The sequence below is a fragment of the Taudactylus pleione genome, unplaced genomic scaffold, assembly GCF_031769625.1.
Source record: "Taudactylus pleione unplaced genomic scaffold, aTauple2 ptg000121l, whole genome shotgun sequence".
Taxonomy (NCBI): Eukaryota; Metazoa; Chordata; class Amphibia; order Anura; family Myobatrachidae; genus Taudactylus; species Taudactylus pleione.
The window spans coordinates 282,266-292,893 of NW_028284523.1; the positions used below are offsets into that span (position 1 = coordinate 282,266).

A 10,628-nucleotide genomic window follows, 5' to 3' on the forward strand; every position below is an offset into this window, starting at 1 on the left:
CACATGGAAAAGGGCTGTGCTAAACAGCACCTGGATACGAACATCACTGCAAGCTAAACCACAACAGTAAGTTGCTAGGCAACATAGCGCGATGTGCAGTGTTTCGTTGTATTAATTGCATCACGTCGCAGTATGATTACAGGTTGAGTCTCCGATATCCAAAATGCTTGGGACCAGGGGTATTTTGGATAACAGAATATTCTGTATTTTGGAATATTTGCATATCATAATGAAATATCTTGGGAATGGGAACCAAATATACACACAGAATGCATTTATGTGTTATATACACCTTATACACACAGCCTGCAGGTAATTTTATACAATATATTTAATAATTTTGTGATTCAAACAAAGTTTGTGTACATACACAAAATTCAGTTATGTTTCATATACACACAGCCTGAAGGTAATTTTATACAATATGTTTAATAATTTGTGCCTTAGACAAAGTTTGTGTACATTGAGCCATCAGAAATCAAAGGTTTCATTATCTCAGTCATGCCAAAAAAATTCCGTATTTCGGAATATTCCGTATTTTGGAATAGTTGGATATGGGAGACTCAACCTGTACTGGAAATTCATTCAAGCATCCACATACTGGCAGGACGATAAAAATTAAGCACAGACTCACATGTACCAGTGAGTTTGTGATTTATATGCTTATGTGTCCTTGTTCCTTGGTCTATATTGGTCTTACAACAAGATCCTTCCGTGAACGGATGGCTAACCATAGAAGCTCAGTGTGACAAGCATTAACTATGGGAACCACCAACAAACCGGTGGCAAAACATTTCTTGGCACAAGGACATACACTGGCCAGTTTACAGTGTATGGTCATTGACTGGCAGCCTCCACTAACAAGAGGCGGTGACAGGGAACTGGCACTTAAGCGGCGTGAAGCGAAATGGATATATGAACTTGACACAGTAGCACCTCGTGGCCTGAACGAACAAATCTTATTTAATGTATTTCTATAAATTTTTTTAGGGATTGCTGATATATAACAAAAAAATGTTTTAATATTTGTTTGTATGTGACTATGTATGTGTTTTTATATTTTGCTTATCTACAGGGAGTGCCATATCGATTATGTGAGTCTTTATTACATGAACTAACAGAGGGGCATTATTATGGCTAATTTTGTTTGATGACAGGGAACTGATGCCCCACACTGCGCATCGCGCTATGTTGCCTAGCAACTTACTGTTGTGGTTTATCCCCCACAGGTCTCATCTGGGGGCCGAAACGTCGGACTTTACAGCTATAAGACACTGGTGGTATGTGAATAAACTGGACTTAATTTTGCTTAATTATGGTGAGTGCCCTCGCTACTTTATTTTTCTATACATATATATATATATATATATATATATATACTTACATAGTAGAGTGGACTTACTTTATTTAACATGTTGTATATAATGTTTGTGCCTACCTGGTGATGCAGCACACTGAGCACAGAGACATTTGGCAGGCAGCCACCACCTCCCTCCACCTTCCTCGTGTTTGGCAACTCGCTGGTGGATACTGCCTGGAAGCCTGGCACTTTGCTGGCAGCCTGAGCCTGGGGCCGTCAATCACTATTGACGGCTCCGCCTCCAGCTCTTCCGCAGCCCTCCTTCAGCCTCCTCACAGACACCAATCACACCATGCAGTGTGGAGCAGGGCTGCGGGAAGGGCTGGAGGAGGAGCCGTCAGTAGTGATTGACGGCCCCAGGCTCCGCAAAGGCTTCTGGGAGGAGCTGTGCAGCTCCCCTGTTGGCCATTTTTTTTTTTTTTTTTAAATTTACTTTATTAATCGTGTGCTCTGTGCAGCTGCCGGTGGATAAGCGATCGCGGGGACGGGGCTGCGGAGGCCAGGGGGAGGCAGGACAGTCAATCAGTGAAGGAAGGGCTGAGTGGCCGCCGGCCACCAAAGGCACCGGCCCAGCGGGAACTGTCCCGGCGACCCAATCCGCCCCTGACTTGATGGATGGAGGTGAAACACAGTGCAGGTTATTTCTAGGAGTTCCCACTACAAAATGCAGTTTTCATGAAAATCAGTCCAGTAGTTTTTGCACCAACTTGGAACACACAGACAGACACAACATTTGTATTACATTAGTATAGATATAAATTGATTTCCACAGTGAATGTTAAATATGCAGATTTGTGATCTTTGGCAGGTCCTTCATAATTTGAAACCCTAGTGAATCCCCTCCCCGTTTCCTTTCCTCAGTACGCACCCTGCGCCTAGTCAGGGCCGGCGCTAGGCTGGGCTATGCCCAGCGCCATCCTGTGTTGCCGCCCCTTCCCTCCTCCGCTCCCTCCCCCTGAGCTTAAATATGTACTATAGCACTGGGAGGGAGGTGGGTCGTTTCCTACGCCCTCCGGAAACAGTAGCGCTCCGGGCGACGGACCGGCTTGCCCGTGCCTGGAGCTGCTACTGCGCCTAGTCACAGTTGTTAGTGTTGATCTAGCCTGTATACTTTGTGTGGCTGACATATCACTCCCATACATGTGTGTTGGCTGATGGAGCACGTGTGCTACTAGATTATCCGTGATGGTCTTTTGTAGTGTGCAGCACTGCTCTACAGCAATCTCAGGAGCAGGTGCAGCTTGTGCAGCCATGGAAGGCACAGTAGCAGATTCCTGTGGTGTTTTCTTGCTGTGCTTGTGGCACATACTGCTCCTGTACAAATGTACAATGACTCCTGTATTATCCAGTCTCAGACTTGATGGTTACAATACTGTTGTGCAGCACGGAGGTGTGAGGACCCTGTAAAGAGAAACATTTGTGTAAGTATCACAGTCATGGAGCTCTATGTGCTGGCTGCGGAGGACCTAAGGCAAGTACAAGAATGTTATTGAAAGGTTGAGTCGTTTGTTTTTTCCTCCCCTTGGGAGACTGTGTGCTTGCTGGGTGCATGGAGGTAGTAGGCTGTTGCTATGTGATAATCCTGTGGTGTAAACATTTGAGTATTTAAATATTATGTGATCCTTTTTTTTTCTCTCCTCACTCTGTTAAGTAACAGTGTTGGTCATCCCTTATTCATATACTTACACGAGTCAGGCGGGTAGCATGAATGCAGTAAAATGTTTTATGCTTGTTTTAAAAACATTATATACCTGCTTCTAGTGAAATAATGTTAGGTATACTCACCAGATGTACAGTAAATGTGAGCGAGGCATGCCTGAGTCTTGCACATACTTCATTAGATACAAGAAGGGGTGTATTTGCTTATGGAGAACGATGTAAGTAATATATTCAATGTGAAGAGATGGACCATCCATGTGCCAGATGCCGATTTCCTCTCCTCAGACATTTTGGGGGCAATTCAATTCAGAACAATTGCGGCAAGTTGCTGACAACTCGTGACCACCCAACACTGCAGGTTTTTTCTTGAACCCTATAGATATGCAATGCTGGGCTACTGTAATTCCAAATAGCATTGAATTTCTTGCGGCTATAAGCCACACTTCCTCTTCCTCCGAACTCATGGATTTTTGTTTGCAGCCCTATAGGGCTGTGAACAAAAGTCCACGTGTCTGGGCTGGGATCGGGTCGTGAGGTTGACAATGGCAACTCACCCCATTACATCTAATTGAATTGTGCCCCACGCCGAACACACCATGAACCGGTGTTTAACGGCATGATGTGTCATCCATCGCATCTGTTTTGTACAGCAGATGAGACGATGGAATGAACGACTGTCATTAACAACAGTCTGTATACACTATACGATGTGAACGATATATTGTTCTGATCCACGCCTGAATTATATACTGTGTAGTGTGTACCCAGCTTAACTCCTCTGCTACCTGTTTTTCTTAAGAATAAGTTTACTGCCTTCTTACTACTATGCCCTTTTCTCCCACTAGCAATACTGACAAATCTAAACAAGATACAAAATAGAAAAGGGGAAAGCAAAAAAAGATGTGCATATGTACACACAACAAACACACAATACCCAGAACAATTACATAAGAAAAGACAAGACAAAACAAGCCATAATATTCTACTTACAACACTCTAATAATCTGTCCTCTCCTCTCTGCAGCCATTATCTATTGAAACAGGTATCACTAATATAAGGCAGCCTTCTACACTGAAGTTCCAAAAGTCATGGGATAGATGCCTAGCATCATATAGGACTCACTCTAGCCCAGTGAATTGCAGCAACTGGACTGAAGAGCTCTGGAGAGATGTTGAACCATGCCGTCTGGATAGCTTCCCACAGCTCCCTGCTATTTGTAGGTGCAGGATTGAATGGTCCTCTCCATCATGTCCAATTAATGCTCAATTGGGTTCATATTGGGCAAAAGTGATGCCCACACCATTCGTCGGAACTCTCCAGAATGCTCCTTGAACCAGTTGTGGACAACTTGGGACTGATGAAATGGCGCATTATCCTATTGGAATATTCCATCATTGCATGAGTACATGAAGGGCTGCAAATGGTCATCAGTAACAACTGAGTGGTTACAGGTCAACGGCGTGTTCAGACAGACCAGTGGACCCAACTCAAAACACGTGAACACAAGCCACGCCATTATAGAGCCGTTATCAGCCTTCACAGTGCCTTGTTTACAACTGGGTCCTTGGCCTCATGGGGTCTGTGCCACACCTGAACCAACTGGAAAATGGATTCGTTCGACCACGCTATATGTTTGCAGTCTCCATGGTCAAATTAGCAAGGTCGTGAGCCCAGGTAAGTCACTATGTCCAGTGTCGTAGTAGTAATAGGGGCACTCTGGTGGGTCTTCTTATCCCATATCCCATGGAAGCTAAAGAACGCTGCACTGACCTGCTGGATATGCGTCCGATACCTCCTGCATTGAATGTGGATGTGATTTGAGCCAGTGTGGTCACGTTTAAGCACCTGTGGTCAGCCACTGCGCTGTCCAAGGTGGGTGGTAATGCCTTTCGTGAGGTATTCGCGGTACACGTGACGCCGTAGATCAAGGAATGTTGAATGTCTGCACAACTTCAGAAATGGTTTGTCCCATCCATCGGGCACCCACTATCATGCCCTGTTCAAATTCAGATGATTCACGTCGCCTTGCCATGGGCAGCTTAGCTAGTGTTCACAAGATGTCAATTACAACTGATGCAGGGCTGGGCATTTCCAAGATGTTAAAGAACGGTGACAGACAGCACCTACCATTACTTCACATACTGCTATCCTATGCCTTTGGCACTTCAGTGTTTAGTACAGGTGTGGTAGATATCATGCATGTTGTGAGTGCCTTTAAATCGGAATTAAGAAAAAAAATTAATTTAAATTGCAGCACTGTCCTAAACCTGCTGGCAATTTGCAGTGTTTGTTGGGTTTGAAACCAGCATCCATCACTGGTGATTTGAACTTTAACCTTCCACAAAACTACATAAATATCTTTAGCATTTAGAGGCTGAAATCGCGATACGTTTCAAACCTACAAGAAAAAACTGCTAATTGATAAGTTTACCGTTGCTGGTGCAATACATACTCTTCAGCAACTGTGTTCTCAACAGTATGTATTGATTGTTTCATGCTGTTGCTTTCCAATATATCTAACATAGTAAAGGGATGATTTAAATACATGTGATGCAACAAGTAACAGAAGTAACCTTGCCATTCTTATAGTGCTAGTGTGGTCATAAGCCTCGCACAGATATCCCATCTAGGTTCTACATCGGGGACAGGGAACCTAAGGCCCCCGGAATAATTTGGTCTGGCCCTCAGAGCTTTTTTATGCTAGCCTCATCTGGCTTGAAGAGTGCCTAGAATGGCACCCTGCAGCCAAAATCTATACAACAGTGCCGCCTGGAGCGTCCTTAGGACGCTTCAGACGGTCACACCGCTGTCTTTACAGCTCCCCGGGCATTGCTGTAATCACCAGCAATTGTGACACCGCCCCATGTGATGTCACACGGAGGGGGCGTGGCCTGCACCAGGCCAGTGAATAATTTTTTATATATATCTCAAAAGGGCCCTTGGCAGAAAAAAGGTTCCCCATCCCTGTTCTACATGAACGATGCTGCATTGTTTTGTAACTACCCAATGTGGAAGAATTTGGTACTCCAGCTTCTTCATTCAACTGTATGTTCTCTACAGCACCTTCCTGTAAAACCTCCATATTTTATGCATCTTGGGATGGATCAAACCCTATATGCATCCTTGGGATGGATCAAACCCTATAATCTGACATGTGAAGCCATTTTATGTCCAGTTCAGTATGGTAAACGATCAAATCTCTCCTATTCAGATACAATAGGAAGGCACTCCTACAGTCCAAGGTCTCTCTACATGAACATTGCTCAGCAGTCAGTTATGCCTCTTGTTTGAGTCACCGACAGTGCTTCCAAAAGATAACCATGCCCACTTAGTACTGTGTTTATATATATATTAAGTGTAAATTTAAGTGATTGGGTTTTACTTTATATACCTTTAAAAATAAAAGGCTGTGAATTTCCAGACAAAGTCATTACTATGTATCTATTAAGCACTTTAAAAATGAAGGTGAGGCACACTATATGTAATACCCCAGTATATGAGGTATTATGTCTGACACTGCATTGCACTACAGTGCATGTCTGTCATTACACAGGCAGACCATTCCCAGCAATCTCTGCAGCTGCTCAAGAGGTCAGCAGCAGGTCACATGACCAGTGTCAGGTGGTCCATACTTACCGACTTTGCAGGGCACCTTTCCGGGAGCAGCCTGAGAGTACCTGCTTCTTTCATCTTTGGGGAGTGGGGCCAGACAATAGGCGGCATTAGGCCCAGCCCCCTTTACAGGAACCCCCCGCAATTCTTGAGTCGGCGAGGAGGGGACGGGGCTAAATTACACGATTTGCGCCATTTAGCCATGCCCCCTCCATATGGATTTGCAAACATCTCGGAAAATCTCCCCATCCTGCCCACTTCACTAGGAAGTAGGCTGGAGATTTGTCTACTCTTAGAAATGAAGCTCTGTGGGTATAGTACCTACTGCTCCCCCGCTGCAGTATGTGTTAGTGGCAGAGCACACTTACCTCTATAGTGACAGAACTATTGATTAAGTGAGGGAATAGAGACTAAAGGGAACTGATCCAAGAAACTAGCTAAAGGCCCCTAGGTGCAAAATAATATGTTACTGAACCAGAGGCTAAAGAGAGTCAAGTAATCACTTAGCTGAATTGACCGTGGCAGGAAATACCTGAAGGTTGTGGTACAGTTAGTTCTGGCTGTAACAGTAGGCAGACATTGCTGAGCTCCAGTGTTACCTCAGGAGAGGGATTCACAGCAGCACTAACAGCAGCTGCCCACACACACACTGAGACTATAACAGTACAGTACGCATAAACTTCAATAGACGTCATTACATGCAGCAGCCAATGTTTTAGGATCAGGTGACCTTAGACTCTTGCATCAGATGCTCCCTTAACTGCTCAGAATAAAGCATCTTAAGCATAGGAGCTGTCAACCGCCATTTTATACTTCTGCAATAAGTTTTACCAGGGTAATTCCCAAAATTACCCTCAGCCTAGGATTGCTACAGTAAATAGTCAGGATACAGATTTGACAGGAACACTTAGGGGTCTATTTATTGAGAAGTGGACCAGTGGAAAAGTTGCCCATAGAAATCAATCAGCTCCTACCTATTATTTTATAGACTGTACGTGATAAATGCTACTTCAAAGCTGTTAGGTTGCTATGGGCAACTTTTCCACTGGTTCATTTCTCCACACTTTTCAGTGCTTGATAAATAGACCCCTTTAAGTGTAAATCGCTAGTTTCCTAATTCAACAGCCAGTTCATCTTTAATTTCTATATTCCGTAATGTGCACCCACGAAGGCCTGGCCAGGCAGGACTGCCATTAGAAATTGTGGGGCCCGGGACTGACAAAATAGGCAGAGCCCCTGGGCCCTCCAGCCCGCCTTCCCCGCTAAGTTTCATGAGTCATAACTTACCTTATCGCCTTGAAGAATGAGCCTTCCTTCTGCCTTCTCCTCCAGGTCTTTCTGGTGCGGCTCCTCTGACCTCTTCATTCCAGCGGTGTGTCATGAAGTCACGCGCACCGACTCCAAAGGAAAAAAAAAATTGTATTGGACAGGGGCAAACACAGGATTTTCTGGGGGGAGGGGGCGGTCTCTCTCTCTCATATATATATATATATATATATATATATATATATATATACACACACATTTATATATATATATATATTACACACATATACTATATATAGTGTATAGCAAACGTGTGTGTGTATATATATATATATATATATATATATATATATATATATATACACACAGGCTGAGTCTCCCATATCCAAAATGCTTGGGACCAGGGGTATTTTGGATATCGGAATATTCCGTATTTTGGAATAATTGCATACCATAATGAAATGTCTTAGGAATAGGGCCCAAATCTAAACACAGAATACATTTATGATTTATATACACCTTATACACACAGCCTGCAGGTAATTTTATACAATATTTTCAATAATTTGGTGGCTCAAACAAAGTTTGTGTACATATATGAAATTCATGTTTGTGTCATATACACCTTATACACACAGCCTATAGGTCATTTTATACTTTGTTTAAGGCACAAAATTATTAAAAATAAAGTTTGTGTACATTAAACCATCAAAAATCAAAGTTTTCACTATCTCAGTCATGCCAAAAATATTCCGTATTTCGAAAAATTCCGTATTTCGGAATATTTGGATATGGGAGACTCAACCTGTATATATATCCACACACACATAATACAGTGTATAGCAAACATGTATATAATTTATATAACACATGCACACACATATACTCTTACACACATATATATATACACTAACATACATACACATTCAGTATATACACTCTAACACATACATACACACTAACATACATACACATATATACACTGTAACACATACAGACACATACATACACCTGCTAAAAGACAATACATACTTATTATTACTTACATTTTGATGCAACAGGAGGTTGCCAATGACGGAGGGCATCTTGCATCATTAGGCCCCACCCCCTCCACAATGCCGCGATTCGCGGGTGTATGGGGGCGGGGATAGTCACCTTGGCTCCGCCCCCATTGCATTCACAGGCTGTAGAGAGGGGAATCGGGCCAGCCCATGGGAAGGGGAAGTGCAAGTGTGGGTTATGCATCAGGGGTAGTACCGGGCATGGGCCCCCTCCCGTCAGGGTCCGGGCCCAGGACTCCTGTCCCGTCAGTCCCCCCCTGATGGCGGCCCTGCTGCCAGGATTAGCCTGGCTATAGTGTATAACTGATGAATGAATTGTATTTGTATGCATATTGATGAGTAGAGTTAAGCTAGTCTCTATGGTTACTTAATGTGTGCAATTGAAGGTTCTAATACACTGTAACCCTTATATAATTCTATTTCTGGGATATTAATATTAGCAGAGTGTAGAGTCAGTGTAAAGATATAGGAAGCATGGTTACTGTTTCTTAAAGCATAAATAATCATAAGTGTTGTACTTTAATGGAAAGTCTTCCCATATCGGTTAGACTAGACATTTAATCAGTCAATTTAATTCACAATTCCTGACTTGTATACATGTGACGCATGTATATCCTATTTGTTGCAATAGTTTGCTGTGGCATATTAAGTGTTACTTAAAGACATAATCAGGTAAAGAAATATGAGGCAAACCCCCACTGTCGAGGAATTCCTATTTAATAAAGCGATTGTGACCTTACACTGTCAATTGCTGTGTTGGGAATGGGGATCACCCGCCTCTCTGCTGTGGCGTAGGAAAGAAGGAAGACCAGGAACAACTTAACATTTAAAAATTCCATACTACTACAGATTCAAACCCCAATTGGGTATATCATATATCCAGGCTGTTATTGGGGCCTTTATGGAGGACTGGGTTTTAGAGGCTCACCCAACAACTTTAGACACATGTAATACAGAAATTGTAGGTCTACCCACAGTTAGCACAGACGCATGTTTATGTAGTGTCAGCTGTAGCCATGTAGAAATACTTCTACACTAAAAGGCAATGTGTATTTTATATATACCTTGTTTTGCTTGGTCCGTCTAGTGTCAACATGACAGGACAGAAAATAGCAGCTGTTTCCCACTGTGCAGCCTCTACTTACCACTCCCTCCTCCCTAAGAGAGGGGAGGCTGCAGCAATCAATACCAGTCTCGTTCTTTCTAGAGCTGGCAACGTGCCCACAGAGAGGAGGGTAACCATAAGCCCTGGTTATAATAGAGCTTCTCTGCTTCCAATCCAAAAAGTAATGGGAACAATAGGGGTACTTACCGACCCTTCAAGATTAAGAAGTCATTCAGAAAACGAACTGTTGGTAGTTATTTTGTACTTCAGTTAAGAAACGCTGCTCTAAACAAAGGCATGTCTCCAGCTAGCAGACATTTTCCTGGAGACTAATGCATTTATCTAGGAGTATGACTGCACACACAAGGTGTTATACTAGTTGCTCTAATTGACCAAACTAGACAATCCTTGCAAATAAATACATTGCCCTTTGTGTGCAGTTGTCCTTTGACTTGGAAGTAGTATAGTAAAGCTTTGTTTGGCCAAATGTTTAAGTCACTGTATTGTTGCTCTGTGTTTTTATATAGGGTTGCAGCCATGTTTTCTTACACATGCCATCTGTAA

The 10,628-nt window shown here is 43.0% G+C and overlaps 1 long non-coding RNA gene across 1 annotated transcript; it reads right to left on the reverse strand.

Annotated features, from left to right (window-relative positions):
* Positions 1–1,671: 1,671 nt before the first annotated feature.
* LOC148524110 (uncharacterized) lies at positions 1,672–10,100 on the reverse strand. Its single transcript, XR_015878384.1, has 3 exons — positions 10,024–10,100; positions 7,920–8,030; positions 1,672–2,761 (listed from the first exon to the last, which is right to left on the reverse strand). It is a non-coding gene; the product is annotated as an uncharacterized LOC148524110 (long non-coding RNA).
* Between the last annotated feature and the right edge of the window lie 528 nt (positions 10,101–10,628).